The sequence below is a fragment of the Macrosteles quadrilineatus genome, unplaced genomic scaffold, assembly GCF_028750875.1.
Source record: "Macrosteles quadrilineatus isolate MER2022 unplaced genomic scaffold, UCM_ALF_1.0 Scaffold_9__3_contigs__length_116548681, whole genome shotgun sequence".
Classification (NCBI taxonomy): Eukaryota; Metazoa; Arthropoda; class Insecta; order Hemiptera; family Cicadellidae; genus Macrosteles; species Macrosteles quadrilineatus.
This window is the reverse complement of record NW_026542602.1, coordinates 58,077,125-58,102,211: the sequence shown is the minus strand read 5'-3', so window position 1 is coordinate 58,102,211 and position 25,087 is coordinate 58,077,125.

The following is a 25,087-nucleotide window of genomic DNA, read 5'->3' as shown; positions in this document are numbered from 1 at the left end:
CATTCATCTCCATTCGTACTTGGCTTAAAATACCTACTATCCTATATTCTACTTGAATAAGATCAGCTCATGTGTTCCATACACCTATTTATATATTCTGAGAATGAAAAAGCTTTATTCCTAAGCACACATGACGTAATCCTATACAGCTACATTTTGCTCCATGAACATATTGATCATCCACTTTCTATGCAAAGGCACGACTCAGTGTATCTCACTTCAACAGGATTTCACAGCTCTTTAGTTCTTCTGCTGCTCTCCGGTTACCCTTTCTTCTCACATCTCCTCTACATGCTGTATGGAGACTGAATAATAAGCACTGTATTATAAAAATACCAATAAATCTTCGAGACATAAAATACAGTAATTACAATCATCATAAATACATCGACATTATGTCTAAAGACGTCATATCTATTCCTCTTACTTTCTTTGTCTAAATATCCAAAGGAATTTAAATAGATTAATATATTTTGTTAAACCAGTTCTTTTACTAAAAACTTCCTCCTATGGTACCCTGTCACCTAAATTTTACAAAACATTTTTAGGGTAATGTCGTGAACTATCTTTACGGCAAACACGAGTTTTGCTTAGTTCGATTTCTTTAAACTTTTCTCATCTAACTTGCTAAAAACGACGTTGCTGCTCCTTTTCTTGTAAACCAGGGCTAACAAATTTAAATGTTTTCCTTTGTAAAAATCATAGTAGTAACTTAATTTTTTCATAGATTCCATTCAAGTATATTTCGTTGTGTATGGTTCATTTAAATTATTACTACTTCGCAGGCAGTTTATGTCTTTATTTTTTTATTTTCGGTGTAATCAAAAAAGCATTAACTGATCTTGTTAATTATTTACATAAATAAATAAGATGGTATTTTAGTTTTAATTTAAAGATTAAAAGGACATGACGATTGTGACGATTATGAGCACAATTTGGACTTGGTAAACAATTTTTTTCAAATGGCATAAATATATTTCTTTATTTATTATAATATTGTGTACCAACTAAGAGAAACACTAGAAACTATAATTTATAAGTTGGTTACATACTGTTTTTCAAATCTACATGTTAATTGTGCAAATGACCTAAAATTGTCCACTGTCCCAAAAAATACTTTATTATAAACAAGATTGTTATTTTTTTTTTGTGTTTTTCGTCATATTTTTTAAAACATAATTGGAAAAAGATCTGTACACAGTAAAAACATAAAGAGTGCAACGTGAGTTTTATTTATGAATTCAAACTCATACAAGTTTAAAATAATTTGTATTTTTTTTGTTTACTACTAATTTCTTATCTACTTGGTTTTTAAATTATTTATCCACATAAAACGAGCTATCTTTTAATTATTTTTTTCCTATAGGTTGAGCTTAAACTGACCTATATCCAGAGCACGTACAACCTTTTCAACCATGTAGAGAGGCATGCTTAGAGGATTAGTTGAATTTCTATCACCTGGTCAAATGAGTCGAGACACACTCATCCGAGTTAACACGGGTAACTGGTCAATTTAGGTAATGATATTGGATTGATCCAGTGATCCTGAGGCTAATTCATCATGATGCAAGGATTACAAACCCGAGCATTCTGGCGATCGAGTTTTCCAATTGCTTAATGAACATCGCTGATTAATCCAATTTATGTTTTTGGAAACCACGAAAAGTTGTCTTGTGTTATAATTCCCCATTTTTACCTTCTTTTAAAATTTTATACAGTAAATACGATCGTAGTTAATTTTCAAATTTATGCCCACTATTCTTATGCACACTACTGAAGTTATAATTTGTTAAATTCACCATTGCATTGAAGGAAAACATAAAATGTTGACAAAATCCTAACGTAATTGATCATAAACCAAAAATTCAAAACAGGTTAGTGTAAGTGTTGCCTTAAACGTACACTTCTGTATACCAGTAGGTAAGAATGTATATTTAAACCGTTGATCATTGGTTAGCAAGTAACTCCAGAGGACCTTTTGTGTAGAAGGCCACTATCTTGTATCGGTATACAGCTGTAGGGGTTCTGTTAGTGGGGTTATTCAACTTATCCATTAAGTAGCTACCGAAGGTCAGTGCTCTATTGCATTGTAGTGATTTATGGAATTGGCATTTAACCCCACTGTTTATTTTAAGATTCACAACATAATCTGTACAAGCAACAATTTTGGACCTGTGTGGTTTTGTATCATATTTTTGTTGTAATGTATTCAATAATTATTTATTGAACATAATAAAATGATTTTAACTCAATAAAAGTAATACAGTTACCAACTAAAATAATGTACACCGTGACAGTATTAAAACATGATTACAAGAAGTTGAAATCAAGATTAGCGAAAGAAAATATGTTAAATTGGAACAGGTTAAAATCCTGTGAGCCACTAATAACATTTAGCAAAGCAATAACGCCCTATAGGCCTATTGAAAAGCATACGATAAAATAAAATAATAAGTTAATATGATTAAAATGTAGATTGTAGATTGTCTTAAATTAGTATATTTATGTTTGAGCAAAGGGCTTCGTCAATAAAAGACGATCTGCATAGTCAGCCATTATAATTGAGAAGGAAGATAGTTACATTGGATGACAGTGAATTGAACGTTACAGGTCGCCAACATAACAAAACATAAAGTCCAGTTTGTAGAACATAAAATAAGATATACAATTATTAGCATTGAGTAAATTATAACAATATATATTTAAACAATATATATGACATCTCCTTTGTTCAGAAAAATAAAATAAAAATTCTTATAAAAATTTTGAATTAGGCCTATACACATTTTTTTTTTTTTTTATCAAAGCACTTAAACATAAAACATCTTTTGTTCTTGTACATATTTAGAAATGAAACTAAATTAAAACCTATATCTTTCTTGTTGTTTTTTAAAAACCTTCTTAATCTAAAACAAAATTTTCACACTTGGCTATTTAAGAAAAACTGAATATAAAAAACTTCTTATTGACTCTAAGTCATAGACTAATAGGCTATAGGCCTACATAACCTCACTACTAAGTGTAGACTATACATTACAAATCAATTCTATTAGGCTGTTTTACAAATCTACCTGATCTTGTTTGATACCTATCACTAACAAGAGGAGAAGGACTCTTCTCTTTCCTCGGAGGGGTTTTGCTCGGAGGGGTTTTGCTCGGAGAGGGATGTGGCGTTTTCGCCTTAGGATGGTCAACATCGGTTGGAAAATGGAGGTTGTCGTCATCGACATAATCAGTTTCAATATGACATCTTGGCATTGTCTTATTACCTAATGGCTTAATATGACATCTATTTCTAACAAGTGTACCACAACCTGTACCTGACATTACAACATAAGACCTTGGCCTTTTCTTATCTTTAGAAACAACCTTGGATTTAATCCATTTACCCTCATGTTTTACAAGAATAGGTTGATTGTCATACAATTCAGGGAGATTCCGAGTTTTCCTATCAAAATACATCTTTTGAGTTGCTTGTCTCTGTAGAAGTTTACGCCGTACATTGGAATTCATCTTAGGCCTAAAGTTACTACTTTGCCCTGGAACAATACCTCTAATCTTTCTGTTAAACAACAGTTCTGCAGGTGATGGAATATTACTCGACAATGGGGTATTGCGAAACTCTAACAAAGCAAGAAATGGATCAGTTTTATCATATTTACATTTCTTTAACAAAGATTTGACTGATTGGACACAACGTTCCACCATCCCATTAGACTGTGGGAAAATAGGGGAAGACGTATGATGTTCAAATTCCCAAGTCTTACTAAAATGAACAAAACTTTCACTCGTGAATTGTGTAGCATTATCTGTAAATACTACCTTGGGTATACCATGTCTACCAAAGATCTCCTTCAAATGACTTATTATAGTCAAACTACTAGTGTTACCAAGTTTTACAAGCTCTGGGTACTTAGAAAAATAATCTACAACTAACAGAAAACATTGGTCTCCTAGTTGGAAAAGATCAGCACCTATTTTTTCCCAAGGGAATGTTGGGACTTCATGTGGCTTCAAGGGTTCATTCATGTTATTACTAGAGTACATGATACAAGTTTCACATGTTGATACCATATCTTGTATTTGAACATTTATATTTGGCCAATAAATTACATTCTTGGCTTTCAGTTGAGTTTTTGTAATACCTGAGTGTGAATAATGCAAGCGCAACAACATTTCATGCCTTAATTTCTTAGGTATAACTATTGCTGTACCCTTAAGTAACATACCTCTAGTATACGCTAACTCACCGCGTACATTCCAATAGGGTTTAACCTCACATGGTAAATAATTTTTATGGTTAGGCCAACCTTCAAGTACATAGGATTTCACACTTTGCAACTCTTGATCACTCTCAGTTTCTTTAACAATGTTACCCAACTGTACATCTGAAATTACATTACTTACTACTAAGTTAACATGAGCTTCAAGCTCTTCTGTATCAATAATTACATCACCATTATCATTTTTGTCACACGCACGTGACAGAGTGTCAGCTATATACAATTCCTTTCCTTTTTTATAAACTAGTTCAAAATCATATTTTTGTAACTTGATAATCATTCTTTGAAGCCGTGGTGAACATGATTCAATGTTCTTTTTCATGATAGAAACTAGTGGCAAATGATCAGATTCGACAACAAACCGTGAACCATACAGAAACTGGTGAAATTTCATACAACCATACAGTACAGCTAACAGTTCTTTTTCTATTTGGGCGTAAGCCTGTTGAGTAGGACTTAACGCTTTAGATGAATAGGCTACTGGCAAATTATTTTGTAATAGTACAGCTCCAAGCCCATCTTTAGCCGCATCACATGATAAGACTACGGGCAATTTTTCATCAAAAAATTGTAAAACTGGTTTTTTAGACAAAATGTCTTTGATTTGTTTGAACGATTCTTCCTGTTCAAACGACCACACAAAGTCAACATCTTTTTTCAACAAGACCCTGAGGGGGGCAGTTAGATTGGAAATATTCTGTACAAATTTACTTACATATGTAATGACACCTAGAAATCTTTCTAAGGATTTCCTATCATTAGGATGTTCCATTTCTAATATGGCTTTCACCCTATCACAATCAATTGATATACCATTTCCATTAATACAATGGCCTAAAAACTTTATTTCACTCACCCCTATCTTACATTTGTTTTTGTTCAGCCTAATGTTTTCAGACCTTAACTTATCCAGCACTGCTTTCAACCTCATATCATGTTCTGATTTATCTTTACCATACACAATTATGTCGTCTACATAAACTGCAACGCCATCAACGTTTTCAAGAATCTGACTTATTTTAAGACTAAAGACTTCACTGGACGAACACAAACCATATGGCATTCTCAAAAAGCGGTATCGCCCAAACGGTGTATTGAAAGTACACAAATCACTACTTTCATTAGAAAGTTTTATGTGCCAAAAAGCGCACTTAGTATCTAATGTACTGAACATTTTTGAACCAGCTAGGCTAGCAGTTATGTCATCAAGTGTTGGAAGTTGGAAATGCTGACGCATTATTGCCTTATTGAGATCTTTCGGATCCATACACAAACGAAGGTCACCATCTTTTTTATGAACCAACACTAAAGAATTAACCCAATCAGTAGGTCTTTCTACTTTTTCAATGATTTCCAATTTTACAAGTTCCTCTAATTTACTTTTCAAAAGAGGTTTGATTTTAAATGGGACCTTCCTCGGTGGATGGATCTTTGGAACACAATTATCTTTCAATGTTATTACATATTCACCCTTTAAACAACCAATACCTTGAATAATGTCGGGATATTGATCAAGAATACTCAATTGACTGTTGCAATCATCTACCATAGGCCTACCTGTATTAGCGGTGCATTCACTATTAGGCTTAGTTACCTGATCAACTTTACAAACAAGGTTCAGAATTTTACATGATTCTAACCCTAACAGACATGAAGAGTTGCCATCAACAACATAAAATGGTATGAGGTGTCTCTTACTTTTGTAAAAACAATATAGGTTACAAATACCCAGAACATCAATTTTATTACCTGTGTAAGTTGACAAGTTATTGGATGAAGGCGTTAAATTATGCAAATCATGGCCTATTCGCTTTAGAACACTGGCATTTAAACAATTAACCTGAGCTCCAGTGTCTAGTTTAAAGGAAATACGGTTATGGTTAATTTCTAGATCTACAGTCCATTCTTTTTCCTCCGAAGGGCCGGGCCTTTGTGAAAGTTTGTTAACAAAGTTCGCTTCAATTCCATCAATGAAAAAATCTTCACCGGTTTCAACCGAATTCACTGCTTTATTATTTCTACACTGAGAAGCAAAATGATTAGATCGCTTACAATAGTTGCAGCGCTTTCCAAAAGCCGGACATATAAAGCGCAGATGTTCATACCCACATTTACTACAAGGCTTCTGAAACTTATTTCTATTCCAAGTCCCAGGAGTCTGCTTGTCACTATATTTGGACCAATTAGGCTTAGATCCACTAGGCCTACTAACACTTTTACCGGAACCGTCCTTAAGTTGCCTGAATTTTGTAACTTTACACACTTCATTATTTGGACAAATATCGGCTAACTGAGTTTTGGTACGTTCCGCAGCTCTACACACTTCTAATGCTTTATTGAGGTCTAGGTCCTTAACTCGTAGCAAACGATCTTTAATGGCTCTGTCCCTGATCCCTAAAATAATCCGGTCCCTTATCAAATTGTCTGTGAGTGTACCAAAATTACAAGAACTACTCAAGTCTCTAAGATCTGTTACATATTGATCAACTGTCTCATCTGGTTTCTGCTCCCTTAAGAAAAAGGTGTGACGCTCATATGTTTCATTTACTTCAGGTAAAAAATAAGAATCGAATTTCTTGAGCACAGTTTCAAAATTGTCCTTATCATCAGCAGGATCATACGTGAAATTATTGAATATCTTCAAAGCCCTATCACCAATGGAATTCAGCAAAAGTGCTATTTTATATTCACTGTTCTCATCAGTGCATCTACTAGCAGCTAAATATATTTGGAATTTTTGTTTGAAAAAACGCCAATTTTCTCCCATGTTTCCATTCCATGATAGTTCTGTAGGATGCCTAATTACATTACTGGAACTGGAGTTACCTGTTTGATGTACCGGTTTTCGTGTAGGCTCAGGCTCACCTTCATTACTTTTAACATTTTCTTCACCTTTGCCCATTATCCCAGAGTTTTAATAACTTTAAACACTTTACTACACATTTCGTTAGCAAATATAGAAGCTGGCGACTGCGCCATGTCTTAAATTAGTATATTTATGTTTGAGCAAAGGGCTTCATCAATAAAAGACGATCTGCATAGTCAGCCATTATAATTGAGAAGGAAGATAGTTACATTGGATGACAGTGAATTGAACGTTACAGGTCGCCAACATAACAAAACATAAAGTCCAGTTTGTAGAACATAAAATAAGATATACAATTATTAGCATTGAGTAAATTATAACAATATATATTTAAACAATATATATGACAGTCTAGGAGAATTGAACAATTTTAGCAGATAAAAACGACGGTAAACATAATTTCAGGACGAATATATTCAACAAATGTCGCAAGCACTAGCTACGTAATTATACAGTATAAGAACTGTATCCAATTCAAGATATTAAGTCCCAAATTAATTACGACTACATCAGTTACACACGAGAAGACATCTAACGTTAAGTCAATTAAGTGATGCTGATTCCTGTCACAAACTGGTGTGAAGATCTTTGCATAATTGTTTTATGTAAACGTTACATATTCGTCACATAATCTTCATGTTAACTCGTTAATAAAACTGTAAATTAAGAGTTATAATGCTCTTAAGTCCATCCAATGGTATGTTAGCATTTAAAAAAGACCATGTTTATAGTTGGAAATCTAACTCATCCGTCGAAGAAATTCAATTTACACACGCAGTATTTTGTGAAAAAGGAGGGTTGTCTCTAAAAAGTCTGTAGTGCCCCATAATTAATTAAACCATACTTTGATCAGATAGTTTTTTTTATACTATTTTGCAATATTCTACATCGTTGAACAGGATTGATTGTTAACGGTAGTTATTCAGTTCATAGCCTTATTAAAATTATATCAAGTGTAACTGGTAAAAGGTTTCCTTGTTGTTTGCAGTTAGTCCTAGTTAAGATTAATTTATTTAAATGTTTACCATCTTCCTTGAAACAACAATTTGTTGTTTTAAAACCTAGTGTGGTCCCACTTATTTTATACGAATTCACAATAATATGAGTACATACTAATGAAACTTTTCAAATGAATTCGCTAATATCAATTCTTGTTCAACACATTACACTCCAGTCAACATTCTTGCAAACACAAATTAACTGTTTCCTCCCTGTATGTAGAACTTATATTTACATCGTTTTTCCAATTAATTAATTATTGTAAAACGGGTTATTTACCACTGCCTCTTGGTAAATGCTACTTTAATTGTTACAGTTACAGGAAATATTAATTGACTTCAATGAAGCCTTCATGGAGGATGTTATTGCTTTTATTTTTCGAAATAACATTTTCCCTACTTAATTGTTCACATGAAAGTAATTTTTTTTAAGTAATTGTTTTAGTTACTGTTTGTAAAAAAACCTGATTATATATGAGTTATTACACTGCTCGGTTAATGAACAGAAGATCGCCAAGCCAGTTCGTTCCTGACAAATTTCACAAGCTTTTTGATAGTTTTAAATTTAACTTTAAACTGGCCTTATACATTTTAAACCCAAAGTAAATAAGACAAGTTTAACGACGCTTGACAACAAGGAACCTAATCTGATAATATAAATTAAACGTCTCCACGAACTCTGTCTCTTGATATTACATTACGTATCACGTTGGGTGTCAAGGCGTAAATTTCATAACATCGTTATCCAGGCTAAAATTAATTCTTGCCTCTCTTGTGCCACGCAGCAGGCAGAAGATTACTGTTACATGTTTACATTGTAACTGACAAAGTTTTAATTTCCCAGTGAAATTTCATTACAAAATACTCGTAGCTTTTGTAGCTTAATTAATCCTAACTTTATACATAATCTGATTTATATTTGTGTATATTTGTAGGGAGTTAAAGTGATGTAGTTAGTGCTTTTTATTCAGTACACTTCATTTTTTGCAAGAAAAAATCATTCTTTTTGTGAAGGTTTTTTATGATCTTTATTAAATAGTTCAATTTTTTATGTATTCTAACAAGGGATACAAGATGATTAACAAGAATTTCAGCAATTTGTTTGCAGGAATTTGAACTCAATAATACATTTTGTAGAAAAAATACACTTTAATATGTTATGAAGAAAAAGTTCTTGTAAAAATGTTAACGACCCAAAGTATCTCAAAGTTTCTCAAATATTCACCAACATTTAATAAATGCTGTAGTTAAATATTTTAAACTTATACTTATTTTAAACTGGGACGGATGGCGTCGTCCTGTAATCCAGCTACTAGGAGGTTGCGAATGTGGATATTTATAGGCATGCACTGTGGATGCGATACTCCCTGGTGTGGATTAACGTCCGCACGAGTGAGTACTTCATTCGAATTGTTGGACTGCAGCTGGGCTTTCGTTATGAAGATGTACCCTTGGACGAGCTAAGCCACCTCCTTCGTCTTCATCCCTTGTCAGTCAGGCGTAGAGTCTCCGATTTAATGTTTCTGAAGAAGATAATTTCAGCTTCAGTGGACTCACCTGAATTGTTGGGAAGAATCGACCTTCGAGCGTTGAAATCGACAAGATCAAAACAACTGTTTGAGAGGAGATATTGCTCTACACAATATGCGTACCACAGCACTATGCCACGTCTCCATCGCCTTGGAAACTGTCTTCCAGAACACCTGGACTTCTTCTCCATGTCCGATGAAGTCTTTAGAAATGGGCTGAAGAGTTTCTACGCTTAGCTGCTGTTGAGATCATTATACTGTTACCTTCTTTTTTGTTTCTTTATCATTGTAGTTGTTGTTTTACTGTTACTTGTTTTTTGATTTTTTATCTTTGTTAGCTAATTACCAAATTTGTTGTTCCCCATGTTGATTGTTAATTATTGTTGTTATTTATTGTATTTATTGTTATTTATTGTTATTTATTTTTATTTATTGTTGTTATTGTTATTAATTGTTATTCATTGTTATTTTTTGTTATTTATTGTTATACATATTGATATATTTTGATACATTCTTATTTATTAGGGTTCTTTAGTCAGGTCATCTTGATGTTATGTATGAATTGTTCTATGTAAGTCTGAATGAAATGTCTTGCCATGATTGTATGTTATGAAAATGGAGTTTTCCGTCTGTAAATAAATAAATAAATAAGTACTAGACTATCCGAAGTACTATCCCTAAAATTAGACCAATTCGTATATACCAAGGCAAAAAAAATGTGGTTCGGATTCCACTATCAATGTGGAGCCCTTAGTTGCCATTAGCTGTATGGGCTATTAATTAACAGCTGTGTCTAAGGAATAAGTCGGCCTTAGTCACTAACAAGACTACAGGATCGCTCCACTCATTCTACACTCATCTCCATTCATACTTGGCTTAAAATACCTACTTTGTATGGTTGCCATTTCATTGAAAAGTATTAAAGTTTTAAAGTATTAAACTATTATTCGTCAATGACATTTTGAATTGACACAACAAATAGCTGCCTTTTACAATGAGTATATTTTGACTAAAATACAATTTCTTATAACATTATTTGAAGTTATACCACAAAAACATTTTGACAGAATCTATTTTCGTTTCGTAGTATCAACTCAAACACTAAAGCCTTTGCATGGTTCGATTTCTGACAAGTTTCCTAATCCAACTTACTAAACACTGCATGTTTATTTATCTCTCTTTAAACTGATCAAGGCTTACATCTTTTTATTGAATTATTTGTATATTATTTACACAAATTGTTTGCTAACTAAGGTGCTAACCTTGGTAATCGCAAGCTCTTTTTCGTTTGATTAGCAAGAAGTGCACATTAATGTTGTCTTGAAGTTAACGTGTACCTCAACTTCTGAAGCCTATGTGAAGAATTTTGTTAAGAAATTTACGAATTTTCAAATGTTATATTTAATATGTCTTTAATAAGAGTATTAACTTAATCTGTATTCTGTAAATGTAACTAATATAATTTTTTTATTTATTTTAACTACAGTATAATAGTCACAGGGACAACTAGCTTATTTCAAACGGTTGACATATGTTATAAATTGGGTAAAAAAAGGCTAAAAAACTTTCTCCCCAAACGTGTGGTTAGTTAAAAGCTTTTCGCTGTTAAATACTTATTGGTTTCCTATTTTTCCGATCCTTTATTTGCTTGCTATTGAATAAAAAAAGTGTAACCATTTTAAAACGTTGGTGGTTATTTTACTCTAAGTTCAACAAAAAAATAAAACATCCTGGGACGAAAATAAAAGTTTGCCGTAATAAGTTACTAGGATTAAAACCACAGCTGGAAATTGATTTCAGTAATTAGTATTTCGCATACGGTAAATGAATTGTAACCAAATGCATAAGGAGTTTGTGAATAAAGGTATGAAGGTGTAATAATAAAAGAGGAAGTGTGATGAAAATATTAGATTATCTGGTATGAGAAGGTGTCAGAGCAGAAATTTAATATTACTTCGCTTTTACCTTAACCTTATAATCCACGTCCTGCGGGAAAACTTCGTATCTTCTGCAAATGTAATAAAACTCTATGAGATTAGACCGCTATGACATTCAAGCCGCAAATATAGCTATGATAATTCATTGTGCATTCTCGTAAAGGTTTCTTCTGTGACACGTTAAACTATTACATAAATATTTGCTGATTTTGTACTTTACATATCTTCAACCTTGTATATGCGATTGCTAACGGCAACCAATGCATTCTGAATCAATGTGAATACGAGAAAAAACATTTTAAAGGAAAAACAATTGCAGTTGGCTCATCTGGGGATGGAATGAAATCGACTTGAAGGTAAAAGAAATATTGAGACAAAATAATGGGAAATAAAAGTTTACCGAACTAAAGTATTGAAGAGCATGTATACTAACTCAATTTTTTATTTTATTTTTATAACTGAGAAAAGCATGTTTATCATTTTTCTACTAACAGTCTATGATCTAATTATTTTACAATATTTTTGAAATGTTATCCAAACAAATTTTGGGGTTCATTTAGTTTTAAATCTCCACGATTCAAGACAAGACTAGATCATTTGCAAGTAATCTTTCCATGAACAAGAATTGTATATCAACAACTTTGTATTGAATTCGTTAGGTATTCGGATGCAGTCTGGAAGGATTTAGGTGATCAAACGAATAAAATCCTTACACTAAAGTAGTTTAACATTCGCATTATACAACGTTAACCAGGACCACCACAGCTGCAGGACATAAAACTACTAAAGGCAAGAGGCCACTTTAATAGCGGCTATAGTCTGTATGATGGAACCTGTCTACCTGGGATTGGCCAGGGTATTAAACTATTGACCGCTCCCCGGGTAGACGGAGAATCAGTAGTCAAGTTCCATTATACAGACTATAGGTATACTCACACACAGCGTGCAAGGAATACCATTTACTACGTACCAAGGAATATTCCTTGCTCGCTGCTCACACATTACTGCGTGATAAAACATATGTTGAGAAGTTACAAACGTATGGCATATTTCTCTAAAAATTAAATGTGGTTTAACTTTTTCTAACATCATAAGCCATCTGGCTGTCTCAGAATCAAAGTGGCAACCGTCTGTTGATTAAAAATTTAAATTTATAAAGAGAAAAATATTTATTTTTACCCACTACCAAAAATTATACATATACAGAACTGAAATTATTTTGGTGTTTAGACCTAGTACTCAAATTAGATTGTATACTTAGTGTTTTATTTTATAAGTTGCTATGTTCGTATTACTTTTAATTGTAGTTATGACTCTGGAAGTTAAGGAGCAAGGTGGTCTTGTGTTAGAGTGCGGGATCCAGCCTCAAAGGTCTCAGGTTCAAATCCCACCAATCACCAATGGATTTTATCTAAGTGGTAAAGCCCCTAACCCTACACCCATAGCCTGAAACAACTAGATAGAAATGCTAGTTGCAATGTCAACAAAATATATTATGATAACCCAGAAATATACTGAAAAATAAAATAAGCTGTGTCCCATTTTGTCCATACATCAAGTATATCGCCACTTAGAGGCCGAACGGACGTTTTGAACCAATAAATAGAAACTTATTGCAGCAGTTGCAGCCTACAAACAACCTTTATTTACTGGTAAGTTTGATCGTATGAAATGTTAACGGTAGTTTCTACTTTAAGCTGTTTAGCAAAGCTCTGTATATGCCTTACCAGCAAAGTTATATATGTATCAACAATGTGTTGTTTGATCAACAATCCTATAAAATGTCTAGGCAATCAATGCAATGTCCAAAATAAATCAGCAATAATATGAAATAAAGCCCATTATATACCTTGCCTAGTCATTCTACAGAATCGTTTTAGGATTATTTTAGACTTTTGTTCCTTTGTTTGGCATTACCTATTTTGATCTAAAATAAAGTAAAGTAACTAACCTAACCTAACCATATACAAAGTAGTATAGGTATAGTACTGTATTTAGAAGTAAAAATAAACTCATAGTAAAGGAGAATGCTAATACTTCCTGAGGCTATGACAAAACCAATAAAGATTGTATCAAAATAAAACGATTTTTAAATAAATGCTGTGAATTTTAAATATTATAATTTGTAAATCAATTGATGGATTTTAATTATGTGTTCATGATTGCATAATTCTAAGGTGTTCACTAGTTACATGTATTTACATGTATTTACATGTATTACATGTATTTACCGCAGGGGGCTCACGCTTGCGTGGGTTCGTGGCCTGGGCGACCACGCGGACCCTAGCTCTCCCAGAGGGGAGGTAATTGCCCGGTGTTGGAACCGGCACTTCAGGTAGACCACAAGCTATGGACGACTGGACAAGCCAGCCTCTTTGGGTTTACCCAAAGTGAGAGTACCCAGTGACATTCCCTCCATTCAGGGTGGTGGGGTGTTCAGCTCTGCTAGTGTTGATTAAGTTCATAGATCTTTCACCTGCCTGTAGCTTGTGGTTGTGACTGAGTCCTACCTGTCGTGTACGACTGACATTTTGTGAGGCATATCCTCGACTTTGGAAGTAGCCTCGTCCTGGGAGGTGAAATACCTAGCCCCCAGAGGGGAGGTAAATGCTCCGTGTTGGTATCGGCATTTTCAAGTTGGCCACAGACATGGTCGACTGGGCATCGGGTCCCAGTGACATTCCTTTATCCAGGATGGAGGGGTGTTTAGCTCTAGGAGAGATGGAAGTACATCATAATCTCTAACCTACCTGTGTCTGTGGTTCTTTGGGCTTCGGCCTGCTTGTTGTGTGCGACCAGCATTCAGTGGGCAAATCCTCGACTTTGGAAGTAACCTTTCCTGGAGGTGAAAACGGGCAAGTACCCGCAGCTCACGGGGACACTCAAGGGCAACGTAACTTTCCGCAGTGTGAGGGCAACGGTTTGTAGGTACTTATGCAAACCTATCCCTGTCTCTGAGCACGGACGGTATGGTTATCTTGAGTGTGGGGGGTTCTTCCCGGAACCTCAATTGAGTCAAGGGTGTCGCCACCTCTGGTGGATAGGTTCATCCGGGTGGGTCCCACTTCTATACCTGCCTCCTTTTGGGAAACCCTGATGGCCTGGCAGTGAAGTTGGGTCTGACGGGCAAACGAAGTAGATCGGGTGCTGGGTCCGAGCCCGCCAGGGGTATCTGGGGATCTATCGCTCTGGTTATCTCTGGTTTCCCAGCAATGGGTAAGGCCTCGATCGGGCAGCGGTGTAAATGGGAGGTTGGGGTTCCCCCCGTCAGCGTGCTGATGGTCCCCTTCCTCCTGGCTTTCGATGGCGGGTTCTGCCTGTCAGGGATAAGATAGGTCCCGAGTGTTGCTTGCACTAAATGCGTCGGGCGCTCTACTATGGACCTCTAGGTTCCGACCTGTGGAACCCAGGTGGAGTGACGCTTAAACAAGCAGCCGGAATCCCTGGTTAGGATTGAGGGGCAACCCTCTTTCCGAAGGGTCTGCTTCGGCAGCCGGCGAGCCTGATGACCTTAAGTCATCCGCCCATGATGTGCTAAAGGTTGATGCGTAAGCTTCGGCCTACATCATGGGGCCCGGGTATGTCCTGAAGGATAGGTACCGGGTATGCAGTCAGGGGGCTTCGGCTCTCATGACAACAAATATAATAATAAAAAAAAAAAAAAAAAAAAAGTTACATGTATTTTAAAATGACAAACTAAAATCAGCTGATTCAATAATGCTTATTCTTTAGCAAATGTGACAAGCTTTCAACAATGATTAGCTAACTTTATGATCGCCCCCACTACTCACTGCAGACGACACAGTTGACAACGTTCCAAGACTGTTGTGATGAGAATGACAAGGATATTGAGAGAAAGGTTAACAGTGTACTGAGTATGAATTGTACGGATTACTTAGAAAGCCCTTGTGTGGTCCCCTTACTGACACCCAGGCCCTCAATAGGTCCTTAATAGGAATATCCAGGTCCTCAATAGGAATACACAGGTCCTTACTGCTTTGCAGCCTTACGCAAATTACCTATAGAAGCTTTCGTTAGTATTTATCAATATGTTGCTGTAGACAGTTTTAGTTATTGCAGATATATTTGTAGGGAATATTTTGTTTGCCAACGAAACTAGTATCCTATCACGTATGCTAGCAGTATAATACTATCAAATGCTTGCTGTTGGAATAAAGTTATGTCTTTCTCTCAGGCCATGCTTTGTTTTAGTAATGTATTTATAAAAGAAACATATACATGACTTATATTACATTTTATTACATTTTAGAGTGATAAAATTGTTCGGCTCCATATTGTTACATTTTAACTGCTTTGATTCTAAATTTTCTACTTATGGAAAACTCGTTATGCAGTTTTAAAATATTATTGTAGTAAGCAAGATTACAGAGTATGTGATGCTCTCAAGCTGTGCTTGTGTCCCAGTCAATAACCATCAATTTTTTAAACATGTTATCACATTTTTACGTAGTTATGGTGTATACTAATTCGAGTGTGAATAAATAAGATCAAGGAGTGTGTAACTTTGTCAATGACTATATTTCTAAGCCATTATTGTTATTGATATAACATTGAAATGTCTATTTACAAATTTTTTAAGAGTCTTAGAGCAATTGACTATACAATTAATTTTATAAAATGTCCAACATTAAGCCTGAAAAACTAACATTACTCAATAAACCAAGTAATTAATATTCATGTACGTCATAGTTTCTACTTGCATAAATAGTAATTAAGTTTACTGAAATGCCTCCAGAAATCCATAAGAACAAAGTTGACTTCGTTCAGTCGCTGGGACGGAGTTCTGCCACCTATGACAGATCTATAAGCCTAAACAAAACACAGGTCCTACAGGCATATGTTACATAATGAGAACAATGCAAAAGTTCAGCGGGAGATAGAGAGTAAGTTAGTCAATACTCAATCTACACTTTCTGAGTAGAACTTTCACTTTCATCAGTAATTTCATACTCTACAGCATGCGATGCTAGATCTGCCACACTTTTAATTAGAGATTGCAGTACATTTGAACATCAGCAGGGTCTAGTTTGTAACCATCGAAAAGCGTCTACCCTTCCAGTGATATCCTCCTTAGTTACCCAGCTGATAAGGATCCATTTAAGCTGAAAATAATATAAAAAAATATATGAAAGTTGTAGATGATTCTATAGCAGCTTGCATTAGTAAAAGAGCCTTTTAACGATACTAGATGTATTATTAAACATCATTTCAAATACGTGGATCATGGATTCTATTAAAACTGACAAGTTCGACTGTCAAGGTTTGAAAAAGATGCAAATATTTGCAACAAACTGTGTTAACAAAGGCAAAGATAAGATATGCTGTCGACCGCGGCTGACAGTTTGTGCTGCTTATATTTTATTCATTCAACTTCCTTTGTGGGCGTTTACACCATGTCAGTTATCTTTCACCTTTTATTCGCGATGGAAATACTTTTCTACGAGAGGTGGAATTTACTCCCTTATTTTGACAGGTTGTAAGCGCCAGACAGTTTTCTTGTGAAAGGAAATATCAAAGGGAACTGGTGAATATTTTAGTGGTTCCTTATTTTGATTTCCAAGACAGTGGAAGACAAAATGAAGCACCGCTGACGTATACAGCCGTTTCCAAAGATATTTCCGGTAATATTTCAGTAAACCGTAATCATACTTTTATCATGAATTATTAAACATTATAAATTAAATTATCCAAGGACTCGTAAAATATTAATGCCATTTCTTAAGCTACCAGCATTTACTATGTGAACTTAAACAGCCCAAGCTAACAAAGAAAATAATTCTGTTACATACCCCCGCCACAGAAAACCTGCAGACTAAGCGAATATTTCCCATTACCTGGTTGGATTTTCACTGAAATATCTCTTTGTCATGGGTAATTAAAAACACTGTTATAATTTGCCTGTTTATGAACATATTTTGATCAAAATTTGAAAATTCATTTATTCTATACTAAACCATATTACAATAAAACATTTCATTACCTTCCATGTTGCAGCAAACCTGAGTACTCGTTGAACTAATGCTATTAAGATAGGGAATAAATGTGATATTTTTAAGAAGATATTTTATTGTAAACCCAATCAGGCAAATGGAAATTCGCTTAGCCTGCAGGTTTGGTGCGGCGGGGGTATTTTGTATATATATACTATTGATATTAAAGATACAATAGTGCATCTTTGTTGACATACATTGTTTAAATACAATACAGTCCCCATAATCAGCTCAGTCACCTATTTTCTTTGTTTGTTCTTTTGTTTGTTTTGTCTGGTGTGCTCGTTTATTTGTGTTTGTGACGCTTCTTCTCAAAGTACCTAATAATAGTACAGTATTGTGTTTTGCATCTTTCAATCCGCATGAAAAAGATCTTTGTTGTTGCAAGATTTTCTGATTAATCGGAATCAAATGATACTCTCGGGTACATTTTACCAATGATAACTGTAGAATTTCAAGTTTGTAACGCGTTTTATACTTCTAAATTACAAGAATAACAGGGAACTATTTGTAATTTACTTCCGGTTGAATAAAACACATTATTATGCATGAATGTAGGTTTATTGTGAAAAGGGTGTTTTTTCTGTATGTATAAACAATGGTGGATGTAACTTGAATGTGATGGATGTATGCTAGATCATTTCCTTTCATGTTAGATTTAGGCCTGAATTGGGGTGAATATTTGTTAGATATATCTGTATATTTGCTGTATATGTTCTATGTACAGCGAGTGTTGAATGATTACCTAGTGATTATACGGTGTGTGGTCAATGTATGCCATATATGTTGCAAGTATGGTAAATGTACGTTTGGATGTTCCATGAATGTATGATTTATTTATGCTAAATACTTTTAAGTATGGTGGATGTGCATATTACTTTTGATAAATACATTTATGGGTTTCGTTGTAAAGTGACTACTAACGTCAATCTTACTGGTACCAGGATTACTCATGTGTATTTAGTTGTAAAGACCAGAAGAAGTGCGTATTCTCCCCCTCCACCACCGGATGGTCTTATGTCCCAGTGCAACACCTTGGCTTTCAAAGTCAGTGTAGTGTTAGGTTAGTGCTGCTGACGATCTGTTCGTATAGGAGAGGGTGTTTCACCTTGCCGAAACTAACAGGTAGTGATTTATACATTTAACCAATTCCATCAACGATAATCTTTGAAATTTCCTTTAAAACCAAAAAAGATTGTTGTGTTCAATGCTTTGCGTTGTTTAATTTTGAGCTTAATTCGTATGGGTTTAATTTAATTATTTTTATGGTGTATCGTTTACAGTTCTTTAAAGTCTACAACGTTTAAAACTGACACTGATGACGTATGATTCTTGAATCCCTATCTTGTAACCTGAAATAATCCTAAAATAATAAAAATATATATTTAAAGAAATTAAACTTTCCCTGTCTTATTTATACTTAGATAGTATCTTTACCTAATCTTCTCAGCCGAACATTATAGAATACTTATTTTTAAAGTTGCTATAAAATATCTATCCCTAAGATTGATTAAGGAGTTAATATTTTCAGAAATCAATGGCATAATTAATTGTAAACTAAGGTTATTTTCCGTATAATTGTACAGTATCCAATATAATGCTTATAAAAAGACTATCACAGTGTAAAATCAATGTAAGCAACACAAATCATAATTCTCTAACTTATCACATAGCTTATAAATTAATAATCTGCTTGGCATGAAAATTTTAAAACTTCAATATTTCAAAGTAATTGAAATTCTCCTATTTCTTTATGACATTGAATTAACCCATATATTTAAACAATAATATACCAACTGGGACGATTATTTTCACTAAGTTGCGTGGTTATGAAAGAATTTTAATTCATATTTTGAATAAATTTAAATTAAGAGATTCACTACCTTTTTGCATCCAATAAAAAGTATTATCCAGTAATTTCATTACCTTGTCGTAGAAGTGGCATTGTGTGCATTATTTTTGAACATGATAAAAAATGCATATGATGACGTCACAATATTTAATTATTTTTGCTAGTTACATCTGTTTCACCGACGGGTCTCACTATAATTACCTCATCAACAGATGTTTGGGTCGGCAGCGAAAAATCAATTGCGAATGCGTCATCTGCTGTCGTTTCACAAATCAATTTGATTGTTAATTAGCAATCAAATGTGACAGTGACAATGTTTTTTTAGTCAATTATAAATTGTTTTCAAAAAGTCCAAGAAAAAAGTGTATCATTTAACAAAACATACATATTTTGCTGTATCCATTTAATAAAATATTAATTCAACATTTTTAAGACCAAGTTATTTTTTTATAACGAAAAAACTTTTACCGTACTAATAAACAACGAACAGAGAAAGCTTAACCCAAAACATAGGGACTGCAAAGATAAACGATCCTCTGAAATTCCTTTTGTAAGGTAAATGAGCGCTGATGTACACTTCCAAGTCTTCAATGGAAATTCAAATTTTCCATATCATCTTTGTGAACATTTGTATTCAAAGTGTACTCTGTAATAGGTATTGTCAAATGAGTTTTGTTTTCCATACTACCAAAAGTTATTAATTTAGCAGTTTATTTTATCTAAAGCTATTTGTAAAATAAAACAAATGTCCTATTACTATTAGAAAGGGAATGGTGCTAAAAAATCACCCTTGCTTGGGAAACCTATCATTTTGTATATACAGGAACCATTGCACAAAGTGGGCTCAAATTTAATGAGTAATTGTCGCATTACATAGCACAAACCTATTGGTATTTAGTGGGATTTTAACCCGTGTCATAGAGATAGAAGGCCCACGCTCTGATCAAACCAGCAGCACCTCTTAAAGATAATTACAATCATAAATAATACTAGCTCATCATATACTTGAATTATACCTGTATAGTTTTCACATCCGAAAGCAGTTAAATAAGTTAGTTTACACTTTTTTAATTGGTTGTATTATAACAAGTGATTAATTGGAGTTTATCGTCGAATAATTGATGTTAGTTGTTTTAACTAACAATTTCATGTCACAGTGGAAAACACACCAATTATATTGGAGTCGTAAAAGTTAACAGAAGAGCTTTTCTGTAAATCATTGCAGTTGTAAGTTCTGCCCGATTAATGCATTACGAATTAAACGAGAGCATGAAGACAATTTTTTACAATGGTCTAACGATAAAGTAGGCAAGCAGAATATAAAGAATATTATAATATATACAAGGTGTTTCAGAATTCGTGACGGATATTTTAGGGTATTATTCCTGAGTAAGAAACATATCCAAGTATCATATTTAAATTGTCCGGAAGTCTTTAGTTACTCACACAGCCACAATTTTTTTCACTTATTAACTGTTTTCTAAAAAGTGGTAAAAATAAAAAAATTAAAACTTTGCACAAACGTTATGACAACTAGACAAACTAATCAGCTGATTTTATTGTTGTCTGAATATGTTATTGTTTATTTAAAGTAGTCAGCTCCTCTAACCTTTCATACTCACTTTTAAAGTGTACACTCAGTGTAAAAAGTTAGTGGAATTGACTACATTGAATAAACAATAACATCTTCAGACAACAATAAAATTAGCTGATTAGTTTGTAAACAAGTACGTTGACTTTCACCACAGCTAATATAAAAAGTTTGGGTGTTTTGTGTGAATTTTAAAGACAGTAAAAAGGTGTGCAATCTTTAAGCCATCTTAATGGTAGATAATTGATAAAAAGACACTATTGGGGTTATGTAATATTTTATTATTGTTTGAAAAATCTAAAATCGCTTAAAACAACTTGCAAAGCGGACGGAGACTTTTGCATTGTTGTGGCTGACTTATAAGCCGCATGCCTCGGCATCCACTACAACTAACCTCCAGAGGTCACGTATTACTAAAGCTACCATATCTTAGTTAATATTCGTTCAATATTTAAAAGTAAGGTGTCAATCGATGTGTAATTAAATTACCTTAAAAAGTTATTCTTGTAAAGTTATGTAAAATCAACGGGTTTTGAATTTTTTTATAAACAAAATTTAAAATGTCCGCCATTTTGTTTTATGAATTTTAAAACTTGTCATTGTTTTGTTGTAGCTTTCTCTAGTTGTCATAAATGTTTGTGTAAAGTTTCAATTTCGTATCTTTTACCAGTAGGCCAGTTCCTGTTCAATTTGGTGTATAACAAAATAATGGACAACTAAATACATTACCCATATTTCTTTTCTTTTGTATCTTATTTATTAAATTAGTTTTAGAATGCATACGAAACTTAGTCTAATATTTCGCCTTTCTAAACAGAAAACATTTGTCAGAATATTTAAGAGTTTATTTGTAACTATTATGAATAGTAATGGAAGAAAATGTATATAAACTCACAAACAAAACGAGCTAAATGCTTATGCTATGCTTTAACTTTGCTGTTAGTGGATGAGTATAGTACTTTCTTCTATAGAATTTACAGACTTCTTGTACGATGTTCAAAACTTATTTTTTTCGTCCACAACACCTCGACTTAGGCTGGGCTATTCTTGGAAAATGTACTCTACCAGTTAACACTTCAATGAGAAGTAAGAGTGAGGCAACGTGTTAACATGTCTTGCGTACAGGTGCGTATGGTAATGTGTGACAAAACTTATGTCTTCTGAAATACAAAGTATACAAGGAATAAATATACAAGAAAATATTTAGTATACAAAAATATACATCGTGTGTATGTATATCACATAGTGTTTACTAAAACTACTCAGAAGGTACAGCGTGATTTAGAGACGCATTTCAATGTAATTTATTTCGTTTTTTTTTTATTATAGTGGATGAAATTTGAATACTAGGGTAGACTAGACATCCCATATGGGCCAGCTGTAACCAATTGTTTTATTAAAATGTTAACACTTAATACTCTTATATGAGCAATGTTTGCTTGTATTTATGTATGTATGCTTGCTTGCACAAAGATCTCTAAAACGGCTTCGACAATTTCCTTCAAATTTTGTAAATAGTTTTTTTTTCTGTTGTTTCATGCAGTTAAAACTTTCAATAAAAATCTAACTACGTAAAAAATAAAATTGAAATTTTAAAAATATTTAACAGTGAGATTTAATGCTTTAATTCGCCTATTCTCTGTGGTTAGGGTTACTACTTTGGCAACGAAATAACAATGAAAATCGTAAACATCAACAAAAGAAAATAAATAAATATAACAGCTGATTATAAACAACCCTTAAACCAAAGAGTTTCTAAATTTACGCCTAGAGGACAGTGAAATGCTTACTTACTTTCGGTGTCTGGAAATCAGACTTCGCTTTTCCAAAAATTAGCTACTGATATTTGTCATTCGCTTGTAAAATATAATCTATTGTGCAAGACTGGTCTAGGCGTGGACAGATCAGCAGATGGCCAGGAAACTTTGATCAGAAGATTTCGAAAAAAAGTGAGATGCTATCTTTATAAACTGGAGTTAGCGCGTAATAGTAAACCGGCGCCACCCTTAAATCAAATTTCATCAAAATCGGACAATAATTACTCGTGTTTCTCTACTTTCCTATAGGGAAATTCGCTAAAAGTACTACGAAGACGAGGGTTTGAACTGTTACCTTATAAAAAAGTTACAAAATACAACCTATAGTGAAAAAATATACATAATAAACAAAGAAGCTCTCTAGATAAGTCTGACACTAATATTTGCCTTTACCTAATCCTCAAGGACGGTGGATTAAGGAGTATGTTCATGTTAACATCTACAACCAACCCGCACAACATAAATGCTGTTTAGAACCGTTGCGACGGCAGCAACAAATTGTGCTTTGTGTCTGCGGCGAGGAACGGAAGCAAATCAAAACACGTATAAATCATCGTGCGTGCCGAGCGTTCGCAAGCGTTGTCGTGCGTCGCGCGCCTTCCTAATTGCCGTGTTCACACTCGACTCCGTGTCAGGGTAGCCCAAATCACTTCCGCGCCTCACATTTAGGTTTTGTATTCTCATTTGTATTGTTTCTCGTGAAGGTTAAAATATAGGTAGTGAAAAGATTATGCATATAGTCGAAGGTAAGGGTTTCAATGAACAGTAACATGACTGAAAGTGGAACTGAAGAAAAATAAACATTCAATTATTGTACGTAGTCATCCGAGGTTGTAAACATAAGGTTGTATTTTTAATATTCAACAGTTTTTCACCTGCTTAACTACTTAACCTTAACCTAATTAACTTAATTTAAAATTACTAGTAATCTATTGTTTTTCCTTCTGTATCATACCAAAGTTAGAAGCTAAAACCTCAAATCGACTCTAAAACAATAGATACATTTTAGACAATATGAATCAACGCCTATCAACACACTCAAATATCACCAAGATGAAACAATCGTCGAAATTGGCTTCATATTTAACAATAGGATGGTTTGTCTACTTGCTCTGCTGTACTAAATCCTATGAAAGTAGAGAGAGGTTCCATCTAAATAGACTAATAACTTCAGTCAATATTTCACTGGAATAGCAAATAGTTAAACAATCCATTTACGGACTGTGCTACTGTCGAAATTGTATGTTTTCCTCCAGTTTATGATAGTTGGTAAAAAAAAATTTAACAAAAGTTCACAATTAAGTTTTCCTGTTAATCCATCATCATTAATAAATATTGGCATATGTGACAAAAATCAATACTGGCATCCTCTGTTACAGTTTCGATTCAATTACGTTTATTTAACAACCCAATTAAAAATAAATTGTGTTTTCCTTGTACGTGGATGCTCACGTTCACTAATAATTGAGTTTCATTCAAAATTCCTTAACGATAGTAAGATACAATGGTTATTGGATTTTGAATGCTTAATTAACATCTTGCGAGTAGTACACAAATATCTACATATTCTGAAACGTCTAGACATTTAATCACGTCTAAAAATCGTCTAAATAACTCCTTGGTCATCATTTTACGTGTTTGAGCTACAATACAAATATAACATAATCTGACACAAGAATAGCAAATTTCACGTGCAAGGTAAAGCCGATGGTTGGAATAATTGGAGCTAGCCGGCAAACCATTTTCGGTACAAGCTATGAACGGTACTTTTCATCAAGACGCTTAAAATACTCACATATAGAGTTAGACTTTAGACTTAAAATTAAAACTCACATCTCATTATCAACTTGTCGTAAACTAACAATTTTTATAAGAATTAAAACAAAAAATTCTGCCTATAGCAAACCTACATAACAGCGCAAAACATTGATGTTCAAGGTAAAGTTCATTATTTTTTATTAAACCACAAACTGCAAGCTAAAATAATAAAAAACACCATAGCTAACTTAATGCATATTCTTGTTCACACTTGTAATGTTAAACAGTAACAACAGCTAATATCATTAACTACAGTTGATTTAAATAATAGACCCATATTGTAAACAAACACTAGCGCGCATAGTGAGCAAATTGAGAACTGATCGAGAGCAAGGAAAAGTAAATTTGGATCAAGGAAAAATCAGCCGATTTGTTTCTCCTTGCT